The sequence below is a fragment of the Pongo abelii genome, chromosome 5 (assembly GCF_028885655.2).
Source record: "Pongo abelii isolate AG06213 chromosome 5, NHGRI_mPonAbe1-v2.0_pri, whole genome shotgun sequence".
Lineage (NCBI taxonomy): Eukaryota > Metazoa > Chordata > Mammalia > Primates > Hominidae > Pongo > Pongo abelii.
This window is the reverse complement of record NC_071990.2, coordinates 49551128-49570002: the sequence shown is the minus strand read 5'-3', so window position 1 is coordinate 49570002 and position 18875 is coordinate 49551128.

Below are 18875 nucleotides of genomic sequence, written 5' to 3'. Positions count from 1 at the left end.
ACATCCCAGTGAACAGAATTCATTTCACTGTAAGGCAGAAAGGGAAATGTGGCCTAGAGCTGTGGTCCAGGAGAGAATGAAAATTATTTTGTGATCAACTGTCCAGACTCTGCCCCAACCTACCATTTTAGTATTCTCCCTAGACTAAAATACCCTCATTTTCTTTCTATGAATTATCCTCCAAAGTCCCATGTAGTTAAGTGCAGCTGGATTGAGGCCCAATGTTACCGACAAATGTGCGGCTCTCTTCCCCAAACCTGCAGGTGTTTCTTTGTGGTATTGCACTGTAGAAATTATTTTTTAAAAATAGTCTGGCTGCCCCTCATGCTAATATCAGAGTTTGATCAATATCTAAGATATCATGCCAATATCAGAAGGGGAACAGGCCCCTCTTGTAGGCTCTACAGCTTTTACCTGTATCCTGTTCATGCGAATTTTGAACATGTTTGTGGTGCAAAGGCTTTAACAATTATAAGCTTTGTTTTAAGTTTGTGCATTTTTTTCTATCAATAAAATTTTCTCAAATACTTATTTGGGTTTTGTCTCCTTCCACATAGTTCCATGTACAATTATGCATACTCAAGTTCATTCCTGTATATTTTTTTCTCGTATTTCATTGATTTCTTTCCTTCTTCTCTGTCTTGATTTTTCTTTTTCACCGGTTGTTATCAGCCACGCAAATTCACAGGTGAAAAGGCTATATCCTTAATTTGAGTTCTGCCACAGAACTGACTTAGTAAATATTTTTAAATTTATTTTTTATTTCAATAGGTTTGCAGGGAACAGGTGGTGTTTGGTTACATGAATAACTTCTTTAGTGATGATTTCTGAGATTTTGGTGCACCCATCACTCAAGCAATGTACACGGTACCCAATGCGCTGTCTTTTATCTCTCATCCACCTCCCACCCTTTCCCCTGAGTCCCCAAAGTCCATTGTATTATCCTTATGCCTTTGTATCCTCATAATTTAGCTCCTATGAGTAAGAATATATAATGTTTGGTTTTCCACCCCAAGTTATTTTACTTAGAATAATAATTGTAACTCCATCCAGGTTGCTGTAAATTCCATTATTTTGTTCCTTTTTATGGCTATTATTCATAAATATATATATATATATATAATTTTCTTTATCCACTAATTGATTGATGGGTATTTGAGCTGACTCCATATTTTTGCAATTGCAAATTGTGCTGCTGTAAACATGCCTGTGCAAGTACCTTTTTTGCATAATGACTTTTTTTCATCTGGGTAGATATGTAGAAGTGGGATTGCTGGATCAAATGGTGGATCTACTTTTAGTCCTTTAAGTAATCTCCACACTGTTTTCCATAGTAGTTTTACTAGTTTACATTCCCACCAACAGTGTAAAAGTGTTCCCTTTTTTACCACATCCACACCAGCATCTTTTTTTTTATTTATTTTTTTAATTTTGGCTATTCTTGCAGGAGTGAGTTGGTATAACATTGTGGTTTTGATTTGCATTTCCCTGATCATTAGTTATGTTGAGCATTGTTCCATATGCTTGTTGGCCATTTATATAACTTCTTTTGAGAATTATCTATTTATGTCCTTAGCCCACTTTTTGATGGGATTGTTTGCTTTTTCCTTGCTGATTTGTTTGAGTTCCTTTTAGATTATAGGTATTAGTCCTTTGTCAGATGTACAGATTGTGAAGATTTTCTCTACTCTGTAGGTAGTCTGTTAACTCTGCTGATTATTTCTTTTGCTGTGTGGGAGCTTTTTAGTTTAATCAAGTTCCATCTATTTATCTTTGTTTTTGTTGTACTTGCTTTTGGATTCTCAGTCATGAAGTCTTTGCCTAAGCCAATGTCTAGAAGGGTTTTTCCGATCTTTCTAGAATTTTTATAGTTTCAGATATTATATTTAAGTCCTTGATCCATCTGGAGTGATTATTATTATTAATTATTATTATTATTGAGACTGAGTCTTGCTTTATCCACCAGGCTGGAGTGCAGTGGCACAGTCTCGGCTCACTGCAATCTCTGCCTCCAGGGTTCAAGTGATTCTCATGCCTCAGCCTCCTGACTAGCTGGGATTACAGGCACCTGCCACCAGACCTGGCTAATTTTTGTATTTTTATTAGAGACGGGGTTTCACCATGTTGGCCAGGCTGGTCTCAAACTCCTGATCTCAAGTGATCCTCCCACCTTGGCCTTCCAAAGTGCTGGGATTATAGGCATGAGCTACCATGCACAGTAAAAGCCTTCAGGATTGCAACCTTTCATATCTTTTAAAATAGAAGATAATAAAATAAAACAGCCTTAAATACGTTTGATTAATAAAGCATTTTTTTCTTTCAGGGACTCAAGCTTAATTTATCTACTTGCATTGCTGAGAATAGATGAAGTGTCCGTAGATCAGTCTGAAATGGGTTCAGTCTAAAATGGCTTTTATCTGAAGTGCATATCATAAAGTCACCAATGGACAAGATTGATTACATCTCATGCTTTTCTGGGTCAGATCCTTCCTCCCCTGTTACTCAACAATTTTGAAATAACATCTCTATTAGATGACAACCCTATTGATATGGTTTGGCTGTGTCCCTACCAAAATCTCTTCTTGAAATCTCATGTGTCGTGGGAGGAACTCAGTGCGAAGTAACTGAATCATGGGTGTGGATCTTTCTCGTGTTGCTCTCATGATAGTAAATAAGTCTCATGAGATCTGATGGTTTTAAAAACAAGAGTTTCCTTGCACATGCTCTCTCTATTTGCCTGCTGCCATCCATGTAAGACGTGACTTGCTCCTCCTTGCTTTCTGCCATGATTGTGAGGCCTCTCCAGCCATGTGGAACTGTGAGTTCATTAAACCTCTTTCTTTTGTAAATTTCCCAGTCTCGGGTATGTCTTTATCAGCAACGTGAAAACAAGCTAATACAGTAATTTGGTACCAGTAGAGTGGGGCATTGCTGAAAAGATACCCGAAAATGTGGAAGTGACTTTGGAATGTGTAGCGGGCAGAGATTGAAAGAGTTTCCTGTCAGAAGAAGACAGGAAAATGTGAGAAAGTTTGGAACTTCCTAGAGACTTGTTGAATGGCTTTGACAAAAATGCTGATAGTAATAGGAACTATAAGGTCTAGGCTGAGGTGGTCTCAGATAGAAATGAGGAACTTGTTGGAAACTGGAGCAAAGGTGACTCTTGTTATGTTTTAGCAAAGAGAATGGTGGCATTTTCCCTTGCCCTAGAGATCTGTGAAACTTTGTACTTGAGAGAGATAATTTAGGGTATCTGACAGATGACATTTCTAAGCAGCAAAGCATCCAAGAGGTGACTTGGGTGCTGTTAAAGGCATTCAGTTTTATAAGAGAAGCAGAGAATAAAAATTAGGAAAATTTGTAGCCAGACAATGAGATAGAAAAGGAAACACAATTTTCTGTGGAGAAATTCAAGCTGGCTGCAGAAATTTGCATAAATAATGAGGAGCTGAATATTAATCTCAAAGACAATGGGCAAAATGTCTCCATGGCATGTGAGAGGTCTTCACAGCAGCCCCTCCCATCACAGGCCCAGAGGTCCTGAAGGAAAATGTGGTTTTGTGGGCCGGGCCCAAGGTCCCTATGCTGTGTGCAGTCTAGGGACTTGGTGCCCTGCATCCCAGCTGCTCTAGTCATTCCTAAAATGGCTGAGGCACAGCTCAGGTTGTGGCTTCAGGAGATACAAGCCCCAAGCTTTGGCAGCTTCCATGTGGTGTTGAGCTTATGGGTGCACAGAAGTCAAGATTTGAGCTTTGGGAACCTCCGCCTAGATTTCTGAGGATGTATGGAAATACCTGGATGTCCAGGCAGAAGTTTGCTGTAGGGGCAGGGCTCTCATGGAGAACCTGTGCTGGGGCAGTGCAGAAGGGAAATGTTGGATGGGAGCCCCCATAGAGATTCTCTACTGGGGCACTGCCTAGTGGAGCTGTGAGAAGAGGGCCATCATCCTTCAGACTCCAGAATGGTATATCCACCTACAGCTTTCATCGTGCACCTGGAAAAACCACAGACACTCAATGCCAGCCTGTGAAGGCAGCCAAGAGGGAGGCTGTACCCTGCAAAATCAAAAGGGCAGAGCTGCCCAAGACCATGGGAACCCACTGCTTATATCAGCATGAACTGGATGTGAGACATGGAGTCAAAGGAGATCACTTTGGGGCTTTAAGATTTGACTGCTCAGCTGGATTTTGGACTTGCATGGGGCCGGTAGTCCCTTAGTTTTGGTCTATTTCTCCCATTTGGAACAGCTCTATTTACCCAATGCCTAAAAGCCCACTGTATCTAGAAAGTAACTAACTTGCGTTTGATTTTACAGGCTCATAGGCAGAAGAAACTTGCTGTGTCTCAGATGAGACTTTAGACTGTGCGATTTTTGAGTTAATGCTGAAATGAGTTAAAATTTTGGGAGACTGTTGGGAAGGTATGATTGGTTTTGAAATGTGAGGACATGAGATTTTGGAGGGACCAGGGGCAGAATAATATGGCTTGGCTATTATTTCACTGAAATCTCATTTTGAATTCCTATTTGTTTAGGAGGAACCCGGTGGGAGGTGAGTCTTTCCTGTGGTGTTCTCATCATAGTGAATAAGTCTCATGAGATCTGATGGTTTTAAAAACGGGAGTTTCCTTGCACAAGCTCTCTCTCTTTGCCTGCAGCCATCCATGTAAGAAGGTATGACTTGCTCCTCCTTGGCTTCCAGCATGATTTGAAACCTCCCCAGCCATATGGAACTGTAAGACACTGTGACAAGGGTCATCTTTGCTCCAGTTTCGAACAAGTTCCTCGTCTTCATCTGAGACCACCTCAGCCTGGACCTTATTAAACCTCTTTCTTTTGTAAATTGTCCAGTCTCGGATATATCTTTATCAGCAGTGTGAAAATGAATGAATACATCTACTGTAAACTCTATTGAGAATGTGATTGAAAAAAGCATCTAATCACTAGACAACTCACTCACTACTTACAGCCCTGGAACAATATACAAAAGGAGCTCTTCATAATTGGAATTCTGAATACTTAAAAAAAATAACATGTGCATGAGAAGAGTGTAGGTAGGTTTGCTATCACAGGACATTCATTCTGCACATTCATTTACAGAAGAAATTCCTATTTCTGACATTTTGATTTTGTGATCCTGGCCTTAGTTCCATTAAAAATTTCCATGGTTTTTGAACACATTCTAATTTAAAATGAATTTTAATTCATTTGATATGGAGGAATTTCAGGAAAATTAAAATAGCCCTTAAGAGAAAACATAATGGAATTTAGCAAACTAGAATTAGGAGCCTCTGACTGAATTACTTCATTTTCTTTTCATTTGAAATACATTCCTATTTTTCTTCTTAATTCAGTCTGATATATATATTAACACTATAAAAGAGGTTTGTCCTTTAACTTTCTCATTTTGAATTATCCATTTGTCTTATTGCCACAAAGATATCCATATATGTCTTTATTTATAATATATAATAAATATACACACAAAAAAAGGTTCTTTATTTTTCATATTCAAATACAACACATTGCTTCCCCAAATAAAAGTTTAAAATCAGCTTTACTTACAGTGCTACATAAAAATGCTTTTAAAATGCATTCTAAATTTGTTATTATGCAAACATTGTGAAAGAAACACTTAGTCAATATTTAATAGAAAAAGATAACTAGTGAGAGGCTAGGGTTATTAGGAGGCATCTTAGAAGTCTACCTACCACACTTGCTCATTTTCTTTTATATTGCTTCATCAGTAATATGGGGGCCTATATAATAATGTGTAATATATTGTACTTTTTTTGTCCTAAGCATTTGAAAACATATTTCTGGGATATTTATATTATGGAGCAGAGAAAAATCTCATTACTCCAATTGAGGAGAACAAATGAGTTTTTAAAATACTCCACAGGCTATAATTAACTTTTAAAATCCCCAGTTAACAGATTTCTTTAGCAATTCAACTGCTATTTAAATTCACTTTATTTTATGCAAGGACATTTAAAAACCACTGGCCGAAAGTTAATGGACAATAACAATCCTGTTAATTTTTGAGAAATTATAGTCATGTATAAACGAGTGCTTTGACAAAAACATTTTGTGAGCTGTCCAAAGAAGAGATAAGTTTCCTTTGTGATATATTTGCTTTTGCATTTTTTCTATAGTTTTTGGGCCACACACATGACACCTACTGACTTCCAGTTTAGATCCTGATTTATTTATCTAAATGAAAGAAATGAGCATTCTAGTTTTAGCTGGAGGTCACTTTGAAGCAGGCAAATCTAGGATGTCAAGAAAGGAAAGGAGGGAAGGATAGAAGGGAGGAATAGACACCCTATACAGTTCTAATATCTGTGTATCAAGTACTGTGTGTTCTTTTCATTCTCATTTGGATCTTGATTACTTATCTGGTATTTACAGTGTGGGCTTTTCATATATCTTCACATTTAAAAAAATTTTTTTTTTTTTTTTTTTTGAGACGGAGTCTTGCTCTGTCCCCCAGGCTAGAGTGCAGTGGTGCGATCTTGGCTCACTGCCAGCTCCGCCTCCCGTGTTCACGCCATTCTCCTGCCTCAGCCTCCCTAGTAGCTGGGCCTACAGGTGCCCACCACCACACCCGGCTAATTTTTTGTATTTTTAATAGAGACGGGTTTCACCGTGTTAGCCAGGGTGATCTCGATCTCCTGATCTTGTGATCCGCCTGCCTCGGCCTCTCAATAAATAAAAAACTTTGAGACAGCCACACACATGTTTTGTAAATGAGGCAAATGAACCTTAAAGAGGGTAAATAACTTTTCCAAGATTTTAAAATTAGCAAGAGGCAGAACAAGGCTTCATATCCAATAGTAGCTTTTTTCTTACAAAATGATATTAGGAAAACAAATAACTTTCTTAGGGGCAACAACAACAAGTGAAACAAGCATAACTAAAATATTAAGAGATAAAAAAAAATCTCCATCAATCTCACTTCAAATCAAAACTCAGTCAGGCAGAAATTGCTGCTCTCATCAAATGGGCAAATGCTCCTTTCCTTTGACTGTGGGGCTTTTTGTTCTCTAAAGCAGTTTCAAGGAAGGTGGGGAGAAATCAGCTTCAATACGTTCAAAGTAGTGGTTCTTGCATAATATTAGAACAAGCAGATTAATTTCCAATACAACAAGTGCTTTCTAGGTACATGTTCAGTATTTATTTTCAAACACTGAACTGACAATGCTGAAGTGAAATAGAATGAAATTGTTCTAGCTTGTGCACTTCTTATGTGTCATTTGCCACTTAACCTGCTTGAGCCCTTTTTTCACTCATAAAATTCAATTCTATTATGGATATATCTGAACTATCTTCTGCAGTTTTTTTGTAAATTTTTAAAAAATAAATATGTTAAATTACCTATATAAATTATAAGATACTACAAAAATATCAGACATTACTTAATTTTGCTTCATGAGAAAATCAGGAATCTGGGTGTCAGAAAATCTGAGTTTTATTTCAAGTTTTATTGTTAGATGTGTTACTTTGTATAATCCACTAATTTTTCTGTATCCCAGTTTTTTCTTCTACTAAATGATCTGTAACATTCTAAGTCTTGCTACAAGATAGAGACTTAAAAATAAATGCTCCTATTTCTAGTGCATTTTTATAAGTTCCCAGCTTTCTTTAAACTTTATTCTTGGTAAGTCTGTCCCCAAAGCCTCTAGTTTTCATGATTTTCCTTAGAGAGACTTTGTTTAAAATAATTTGTTTAACAAAAGAAATTTGTTTAAATGGGCAGGGTTGTATAGTCCTTAAATATATAAAAGTAGACTTAATGAGGAACGTTCAAGAGTTTTGTATATGCAGGAAAGGAACTTAGTGAAAACATTTTTTTTCTGTATGTTTTAAAGTGGAATTGTTAAATGAATCAATCGTCTGTGAGACTTCTGTTAAAATGATAGGACTTTCAACAATTACATCTCACAGACTGTTCTAGTGTTGATTAAATGCAATCAGAGATCTCATGGCTTCTGAAATGCAAGATATCTTTCCCAACAAAGAATCATGAGATCACTGCCTATGCAGTAAAATGAAAGACACACAGACATAGACACACACACACACACACACACAGAGAGAGAGAGAGAGAGAGAGAGAGAGAGAGAGAGAGAAAGTTTTCAAATAACTATCAAAGGAATTGCTTTCAGTATTATCAATTTATTTGGCTAGTAACTATTACTTAGATTTTCTCTTTTCCCTTTTCTATAGATTCATTTAATGCCTATCATTGTAAAACTAAATTTGTAGGCAGATGCCTTTATCTGAACTACGTAATTTTTCTCGGTGAGTTAGGGGAGAAAAAAACTATGTATTTATATTAAATTTGGTCTATTTTTTCACATTTGTGTCTATATTGATATCTCCAAGTCTCTTTATAATTTTAGCATTCATATTCTGAGTATCTAGAAAAATGGATTTTGGCAACAGACTTAACATACAGATTAAAATACAGGAGATTTTGAAGTTTTCCTGGACCTTCAGCTTTCCCAATCCTTAGCTCATGGTTAAGTGCATAGTCTCTTTGTCTCAAATATTTCAAAAAACTCATAAATGTCTGAAAAGAGAGATTGATTCTTTGGTCTCCTAACATCAGAGAGTACGCCCAGAGTCATGTAATTACTAGACATATGTATAATATTGAGCAGATCAATAAATCCTTTTTCACTTTAGTTTCATAGTTCCATGATCTGAAGTTTATTTGAAGCAGCAAATCCCTGTGAGTTCTGGTTCACACTCTGTTTGTTTTCGGAAATGATTTGGCCTCTCTGATATAAGGCATGTCTATACCTTCTGAGGTTTTAATAAACTGAATCCTTCATGTCCCACAAACTTGTAATCATGCCTAGGGCTCACCTCTGGGTTGAGAGATGAGGTTTCTTTTATACTAGTTTCCATCTCTTGAGGCACGACCGTCACTCAAATTTGTTGCATTACTGGATTCATCTCTTTTGGCACAATACAATATAAAAGTTTGGTGTCACTTAGGTTGTGTCATGTTTGAAGTCATAGCAATAGCGCTCAGCTTACCTATTCAGAAAAGTAAGTCATGAGGCTCAAGTATCTTCATCTCACTAGGAAAAAACAGAAATACTTTAAAAATTCTATTAAACTATTAGTAATCATGATGGCCTTACATCTTATTTATCCTTGTATATATATCTGAGTTTAGAATTTTCATAAATGATGAGAATATTAGTATTTCTGATGAGCAAGAAAGAATGTAAGCTCATCCATGCTAAACAAAACATAAGAAAAAAAATCTTACACTATATCTAGCAATTCACAGACTGGACCACATAGATTGGTCCAGCATATCCAGAAGAATTAAGAGTTTTACTAAGTATTTCCTAGAAATTCCAAAGACAAATCCAAGACCTAATGTAGTATAGACATGAGCAAGATAGTTTGTGAGGTGACATAGATAAATATCTGAGTAATAGTACTATACATTATCTTGGTTTAATTTAAGAAATCTTCAACACGCCTGCCTGCACTTTCTTTAGTAAATTTATCTCAATTTTTGACTCTTGATTAAATAATTTAATCTTTTTATTTTCTTCACCTCTTCCTTTAATAATGAACCCTAGCATTTTCTGAACGGTCCCTCACTAATAATTACCATTCTGGGTAGAGAAAGAAAGGCTAAGTAAGCTTCGATCCTGTTTTCAACTGAAATAATTATATTTCTACTTCTAAGAATGAGGAGTAATAACAATAGTAAAAGAACAGCAGGATGCAGGCCTCACTGGATTGTTTTTCTATTGCTGAGACTTAACTTTCAGCCTCTGAGCATCTTTCAGAATAATCAATGACCCAAGAATTAGCCCATTCCTGGTTCTTGTATTCAAGTGTCTTGTCATTATAAATGGCTCAATACAGGGAGATAATAAATGCGCCATCTATATGAATGGAATTCATAACAGAGAAATTAAATTGAAAGCTCTCAGCATTTAACTCTGTTTTATGTGCAATAGTTATATTGATGTAAGGAAACTCGAAATTCCTTTTTATAATGAAATAGCCATGCTGATAATTAAAGGAGAATGTTTAACTTCTTAAATTGCAAGATATCTTTTCTTCTTGCGAAGAATGTACACAAACCCTGTTAAAGTTAGCTTTAGGTGAAATAGCAAAGCAAAGATTGTTTATTTTTTGCATATTTGCATATCTTAAATGCATGTTCATATGATCATTGTTGTTGCTAATTAATTAATTAATATTTGTGGAAAGATTGAATGAAGAAGTGCTAGGTTTTTCAGCACCCACCTCCTCTTTTTGTGAAGTGTATAGTCTAAGAGAGAAAATGAAATGAAACACAACCTTTGAATAGAGCACAATGTGGGTAATGTTGACAAAGAACAGTGTGTTATAAGAGTCAATATAGATCAATCCACAGCCATTGCTGCGGAGATCAGCATAAAATGCAAAGGGCAGACTGATATGTATGATGTTTGTGCTCCCAGTGATCTGCAAACTCTTTTTGTAAATGACCAGGTAGTAAATATTTTAGGCTTTGTAGACCATATGGTCTGTGTTGCAGATGTTCACGTTTACCATTTAGCACAACAGCAGTCATAAAGTAAACAATATATGTAAAACAAATGAATGTGGTTGTATGCTAATAAAACTTTGTTTATGAATACAATTTTGAATTTCACATAATTATCATGTATCCTTATTTTTATGTTGATTTTTTCAATTGTTTAAAAATGTGAAGCCTTTTGTTAACTGGCAGCTTATATGAAAACAGGTGGTGCTTGAGATTTGGATTGCAGGCTGTATTTTGCTATCCTTGATCAAAGAAATAGGTAATAAAATAATGATTTTTAGTTCTGGCAAATAGAGAAGAGGAAATAGATAATGCTATTTATTTGCTGAACCCTTAATGCATTTAACTTAATTATCACAAATATTCTGTAAGGGAAATAACGTAGTTTTGTTAGAACTCTTTTACAGCTGAGTAAATAAGCTTTTCTAAAGTCCCAAGACTAGTGATATATAATTTTCAAATTATTTTTTGAGAAGTAAATGCACTCATTGGGTAATGCTAAAAATTTGTCTATGATGATCAATTTATTGAGAACTTTATTCTAGATTTTTTTTAGGTTTGGGATACACAGAAGAAAAATGTCATGACATCAATCTTCAAAGAACTATTAATCTATTGGGGTATGTGGACATGTGAGTAACAAAAAGAGAGTGATGAAATAAATCTTTATATATTTCAAGAAATATTTATCAAATAACTTTTATGTACCAGATTCTATTTTACATGCTGAGGAAGTAGTTCATGGTTCTGGCTGTCCTAGATTTTATATTCTGTTGGTATAAGACACAATAAGTGAAAAAAAAAAAGAAGAAGAAGAAATAGCATCTGCTATATTTATAAGTATTTGAAGAAAATAAAATAATAATATAATTTGGAATGACTGATGTGTTATGGATTGAGTTCAGGAAAGTTATTTTTATAAACATGCCATGTAAACTGAGATTTGAATGATAAGCAGGGCCCACCATGTATAATCTGAGAGAAAAGCACTGTAGGCAGAGGGAATAGCAAGCATATAATTTCCGAAGCTGGAACAAGTGAACCCTGACGGAGAAGTAGGCTGACAGCCACTGTAGTTGGCACAAATTAAGCAAAGACAAGAGACATATCTGTTTTAGAGACGGATACATAAGGTAAGATCAGAAAAGTAGACAGGGGCTGAGTAATCTAGGACACTTTCGCTTATGGTAAAAAGTTTTGATTTTGTGTTACATATAACGGTATAATTTGGAAGGGTTATAAGTGAGGAATTGGCATGATATAATTCTCACTGACTGCAGTGTGGAAAATGGATTGGAGAAGAGTGAAGGTGGAATTGATAAAACTAATTTGGATACCATGGCAGGAATCAGGCAAGAGTTATGTTGGCTTGGACCAAGATAATGGCTGTGGAAATAGAAAAGAAAATGTATAATTCAGGATTTAATATTTGTAGTAAGAAAGCAATATATACATAGACTGGTTTTAAAACATTTAAACTACTTGATTTTAAAATGATGAGTTGATGGATGCAGCACACCAACATGGCACATGTATACATATGTAACAAACCTGCACGTTGTGCACATGTACTCTAAAACTTAAAGTATAATAATAATAAAAAAATAAAAAAATCTACTTTCATGCTGATTAGTCTATTATCCTCCCTTCCAACTTTTAATAATCACTGTTATTCACTTGTACAAATACTTTTTTAGAAATTTCCACTCCAGAAGTAAGTGTGTACATAAATATCCCTTGTTGACTTTCTCTGATCCTTAATATATAGGTATTAAATTTCTTTCTTCTTAATGCCTCATTTACATAGTTTATTTTCTTTGACGGCTTTTATGAGATCTATCATATTTTGAAAGAATGCCTATGGAGACATAAACCTCTTGTGTGCAAAGGCGTTATCGCTTGCAACTCTCAGCCAATCAATTGCTTTTTATGCTGTTGTGGCAGTTCTTAATATTTTGCATGCAACAGAATCATCAAGAGAGCTGGATAAAACACAGGTTACTGGACCTCATTCCCAAGATTCTGATTCAGTGGAGCTGGTGGGGCCTATGGATTTGCATTTCTAACAAACTCAGAGTTGATAATGGTTTATGAACTACACTTTAAGTTGCACTGGCTTATGTAACTTTTCTTTGCTCAAAAGACTTCTGATCTTAATTATCTTTATATTCTCGTATGTTTAGCTACTTTTTTCTCCAAGTTTCTTACCATTTATTATCAAGCATGCCCCTTCTTGTATTTCTTCCACTTTCAATTCATGGGAATTCACATTATGGCTTATTTACCCAGAAAATTTCTTTTGAAATAGAAAATAAATACAAATAATTATTTGGTATTACTAAAGTCGTGCAAATGCCAAAAAAAAAAAAATGTTGTCATAACACAAAGACAGGAGTTGGACATACTTTTATTCTATACTGAAACATTCCTCCTGAGTTTAACTCTAGCTCCTAGATGCTTTTGGCCTTCCTGTGAAAACATTATATTGTAGACTATCTCAGTGGTTTGAGTGTTGAGACTAATACCACATACCAAGGAAATTTGAGAAAAATTTTATTACACAAGTGACTTCTACGGAGAGAATTAGTATAAGTTGGTTCAGAACCGTGTTAATGAAGGAGTTGGTATATTGGCTTTGGTTTTTACTGTGGCTAACAGGGGGTATACATGTTAGGGTTTCCACATACAGGATGGAGTTTGCATAGTGGTTTGAACTTTCCTGTGAAACCGAGACAGGAAGGGTATAGATGTAACTATTGACTTACTCAGATGTGGGGCAAAAGCGAAAGGGAAATGGGAGGAACAAAGGAGTTATCAATGGCGAAACCAAAAGTCAAACTCTTTATTAGTAGATCTATTGGGTCAAAATTCTTGATAGTCAGCTCCTAATTTTATGTGTTTTAAATATCTGGGAATATCAAACAAATGAATTAAATTCAGGGTAAATTTTTTCATCTTGCAAAAAATACAGACTCTGATGAAGTCTGTGGAAGTGGTGTTGGAGAACTTTGATAATAGAAAAAGACGTTGAAAAGTGAGGGTTGGATAGAGCTAAACGATTAACAGTTGGGAAAAAAAGGAACAAAATGATGACATAAAATATATTTCAAAAGAGAATGATTTTGTATAATCACTTAAAAAAACAGTTTGACAGTTTATTTTAAAGTTAAACATACAACCACAATATGACCCAGAAATTCCATCTCTAGGTATGTAAACATGAGATTGAGAACATATGCTCACACACGGAGTTATTCATAAAAGTTTATATCAACATTATTCCTAACAGCAAAAAACTAAAACAATCCAAATGTCCATTACTAGGTGAATAAATAAACACAATCTGTGATATGGACACATAATAGAATATTACTCAGAAGTAAAAGGAAAGAAACTGCTGATATATGCTGCAATGTAATGAATCTCAAGAATATCATGCTGAGTAAAGGAAACCAGATGCATAAAAGTCCATGCTGAGGGGCGGGGCCAATATGGCCGACTAGAAGCAAGGGGAGATCACAGGCTCCCATCAAAAAGAACCGTAACAGCGTGTGAATCTTGCACCGGCAACCTAGGTATCCAGATTCTGTCATCAGGACTGACTAGGTGGCTGGTGTGACCCACAGGGAGGAAAGAAGAGCAGTGTGGTGTGGCAGCCCACCTGAGAGCCATATGGGGCAGGGGAGCCCCCATCCCCCAGCCAAGGGAGGCGGTGAGTGAGTGTGCTACCCAACCCGGGAAAACGTGCTTTTTCCGTGGAACTGTGCAATCCATGGATCAGAAGATTCCACTTGTGAGGCCACGCCATCGGGGCCTAGGGTCCTAAACACGGACCCAAACAGATTCTCAACAGCCATTCAGCGAGAATCTGCTTAAGCTTGCTGAGCTCCCAGAGGGGAGGGGCGACCAGCACCACAGCTGTGGCTGCTGTCTAAGCCATTTGAGCTCCTTGGGGGAGGGGTGACAACCAACAAGGGGACTGATAACTATCTAACACACCAAGCTCCCGGGGCGGGGGAAGAGTGACATGCCTCTCTATAGCTCCAGGCCACACTTTTCCCCTGCTGGAGTCAAGGAGGCTGGATGGTTTGGTCCCAAGAGGTATCCCTCACAGCCCAACACACCAGCTGTTACAGACTGCGGACAGTGCCTCTTCAGGCCTGATCCTGACCCATCACTTTTCACTGGGTGGGGCCTCCCTGCAGAAACTCCAACTCCAGCCAGGGGCTCAGGGACAGAACTCTGATCTCCTTGGTCCTGAACATCTAGGGGGAGAGGTGGCTGAAGTTTCCATGGACGAGCAGACTTAGTCTTTCCTCCTGCTAGTTCTGAGGAATCCAGGCAGCCCAGACCAGTGAGTTTCCCCTCAGCAAAGCATACCCCATCCACCAAAGGACAAAGTGATTTGTTAAACAGATCACCCACCTGGGTGAAACCCTCCAAAAGGGGTTGTCAGACACCCTATAGGGGAGCATTCCTACTGGCATCAGATGGGTGCCCCTCGAGGTCAGAGATCCCAGAGGAAGCAATAGGCCCCCATCTTTGCTGTTCTCCAGCCTCCTGGAGTGACATCTGCAGGTGTGGGAGCAAACCACGTGAATAGGGCCTGAAATGAACCCCCAGCAAACTGCAGCAGCCCCAGAGAAGAGGGATCTGATGATTGCAAGAAAAACAAACAAACAGAAAGCAACAATGACAGCATCAACAAAAAAGTCCCCACAAAAATCCCATCCAAAGGTCAGCAGCCTCAAAGATTGGTACTAGATAAACTCATGAAGTTGAGAAAGAATCAACGGAAAAACACTGAAAACCCAAATGGCCAGAGTGTCTCTTCTCCTCCAAGTGTATGCAACACCTTTCCATCAAGAGTGCAGAACTGGACAGAGGATGAGAGGGACAAATTGACAGAAGTAGACTTCAGAAGGTGAATAATAACAAACTCCATTGAGCTAAAGGAGCATGTTCTAACCCAAAGTAAGGAAGCTAAGAACCTTGATGAAAGGTTACAGGAGCTGCTAACTAGAATAACCAGTTTAGAGAGGAATGTAAATGACCCAATGGAGCTGAAAAACACAACATGAGAACTTCGTGAAGTATACAACAGTATCAATAGCCTAATCGACAAAGCAGAAGAAAGGATATCAGAGTTTGAAGACCATCTTGCTGAAATAAGGCATGCAGGCAAGATTAGAGAAAAAAGAATGAAAAGGAATGAACAAAACCATTGAGAAATATAGGACTGTATAAAAAGATCACACTTATGATTGATTGGAGTACCTGAAAGAGATGGGGAGAAGGGAACCAAGTTGGAAAACACACTTCAGGATATTATCTAGGAGAACTTCCCCAACCTAGCAAGACAAGCCAACATGCAAATTCAGGAAATACGGAGACCACCACTAAGATACTCCAAGAGAAGATCAACCCAAGACACATAATAATCAGATTTTCTAAGGTTGAAATGAAGGAAAAAATGTTAAGAGCAGCCAGAGAGAAAGGCCAGCTTACATACAAAGGGAAACTCATCAGACTAACAGCAGACCTCTTAGCAGAAACCCTATAAGCCAGAAGAGAATGGGGGTCAATATTCAACATTCTTAAATAAAAGAATTTTCAATGCAGAATTTTATATCCAGCCAAACTAAGTTTCATAAGTGAAGGAGAAATAAAATCCTTTCCAGACAAGCAAATGCTGAGGGATTTCGTCACCACCGTGCCTGCCTTGCAAGAGCTCCTGAAGGAAGCACTAAATATAGAAAGGAAAAGCCAGTACTAGTCACTGCAAAAACATACCAAAATATAAAGACCAAGGACACTAGGCAGAAACTATATCAACCAGTGTGCAAAATAACCAGATAGCATCATGATTACAGGATCAAATTCACACATAATAATATTAATGTTAAATGAAAATGGGCTAAATGACCCAATTACAAGACATCATGAAGGAATATTTACCAAGCAAATGGAAAGCAAAGAAAAAGTAGGGGATGCAATCCTAGTCTCTGGCAAAAGAGACATTAAACCAACAAAAATCAAACGAGACAAAGAAGGGCATTACATAATGGTAAAGGGATCAATTCAACAAGAAGAGTTATCTTAAATATACACACACCCAATAAAGGAGCACCCAGATTTATAAAACAAGTTATTAGAGGCCACCAAAAAGACTTAGACTCCCACACAGTAATAGTGGGAGACTTCAACACCCCACTGTCAGTATTAGACAGGTCAACAAGACAGAAAATTAACAAGGGTATTCATTGAACTCGGCTCTGGATCAAATAGACCTAATAGACATCTACAGAACTCTCCACCCCAAATCAACAGGAGATATATTGTTCTCAGTGCCACAAGGCACTTATTCTAAAATTGACCACATAATTGAAAGTAAAATACTCCTCAGCAAATGCAAAAGAACTGAAATCACAACAAACAGTCTCTCAAACTACAGTCCAATCAAATTAGAACTCAAGAAACTCACTAAAAACCACACAACTACATGGAAATTGAACAACCTGCTCCTGAATGAATCCTGGGTAAATAATGAAATTAAGTCAAAAATCAAGAAGTTCTTTGAAACCAAAGAGAACAAAGAGACAACATATCAGAATCTCTGGAACACAGTTAAAGCAGTGTTAAGATGGAAATCTATAGCAATAAATGCCCTCATCAGGAAGTGAGAAAGATCTCAAATTGACACTCTAACATCACAATTAAAAAGCTAGAACAAATTTAAAAGCTAGCAAAAGACAAGAAATAACTAAGAGCAGAACTGAAGGAAACAGAGACACAGAAAATCCTTTAAAAATCAATAAATCCAGGATCTTATTTTTTGAAAGAATTAAAAAAAAAGACTGCTAGCTAGACTAATAAAGAAGAAAAGAGAGAAGAATCAGATAAACACAATAAAAAGTAATAAAGATGATATCACTACTAACCTCACAGAAATACAAACTACCGTCAGAGAATACTATAAAAACCTCTATGGAAATAGGCTAGAAAATCTAGAAGAAATGGATAAATCCCTAGACATATACACCCTCCCAAGACTAAACCAGGAAGAAATCAAATCCTTGAATAGACCAATAGCAAGTTCTAAAATTGAGGCAGTAATTAATAGAATACCAACCAAAAAAAGCCCAGGACCTGATGGATTCACAGCTGAATTCTACCAGAGGTACAAAAAGGAGCTGATACCATTCCTTCTGAAACGATTCCAACAATTGAAAAGGAAGGACTCCTGTCTAATTTTATGATGCCAGCATCATCTTGCTACCAAAACATGGCAGAGACATAACCAAAAAAGAAAACTTCAGGCCAATATCTCTGATGGACATCGATATGAAAATCCTCAATAAAATACTGGCAAACCAAATCCAGCAGCACATCAAAAGGCTTATCCACCACTATCAAGTCAGCTTCATCCCTGGGATGCAAGGCTGGTTCAACATATGCAAATCAATAATTGTAATCAATCACATAAACAGAACCAAGGACAAAAACCACATGATTATCTCAGTAGATGCAGAAAAGCCCTTTGATAAAATTCAACATCCCTTCATGTTAAAAACCCTCAATAAGCTAGGTATTGATGGAACATATCACAAAATAATAAGAGCTATTTATGACAAACCCACAGCCAATATCACACTGAATGGGCAAAAGCTGGAAGCATTCCCTTTGAAAACCAGCACAAGACAAAGATGCCCTTTCTCCCCACTGTTATTCAACATAGTATTGGAAGTTCTGGCCAGGGCAATCAGGCAAGAGAAAAGAATAAAGTGTCTTCAAATAGGAAGAGAGAAAGTCAAATTGTCTCTCTTTGTAAACAACATGATCCTATATTTAGAAAACCCTATCTTCTCAGCCCTAAAACTCCTTAAGCTGATAAGCAACTTCAGCAAACTCTCAGGATACAAAATCAATATGCAAAAATCACAAGCATTCCTATACACCAACAATAAACAAGTACAGAGATAAATCATGAATGAACTCCCATTCACAATTGCTACAAAGAGAATAAAATACCTAGGAATACACCTAACAAGGAATGTGAAAGACTTCTTCAATGAAAACTACAAACCACTGCTCAAGGGAATCAGAGAGGACACAAACAAATGGAAAAACATTTCATATTCATGTATAGGAAGAATCAATACTGTGAAAATGGCCATACTGCCCAAAGTAATTTGTAGATTCAATGCTATTCCCATCAAACTACCATTGACATTCTTCACAGAATAGAAAAAACTACTTTAAATTTCATATGCAACCAAAAAAAGCACATATAGCCAAGACAATCCT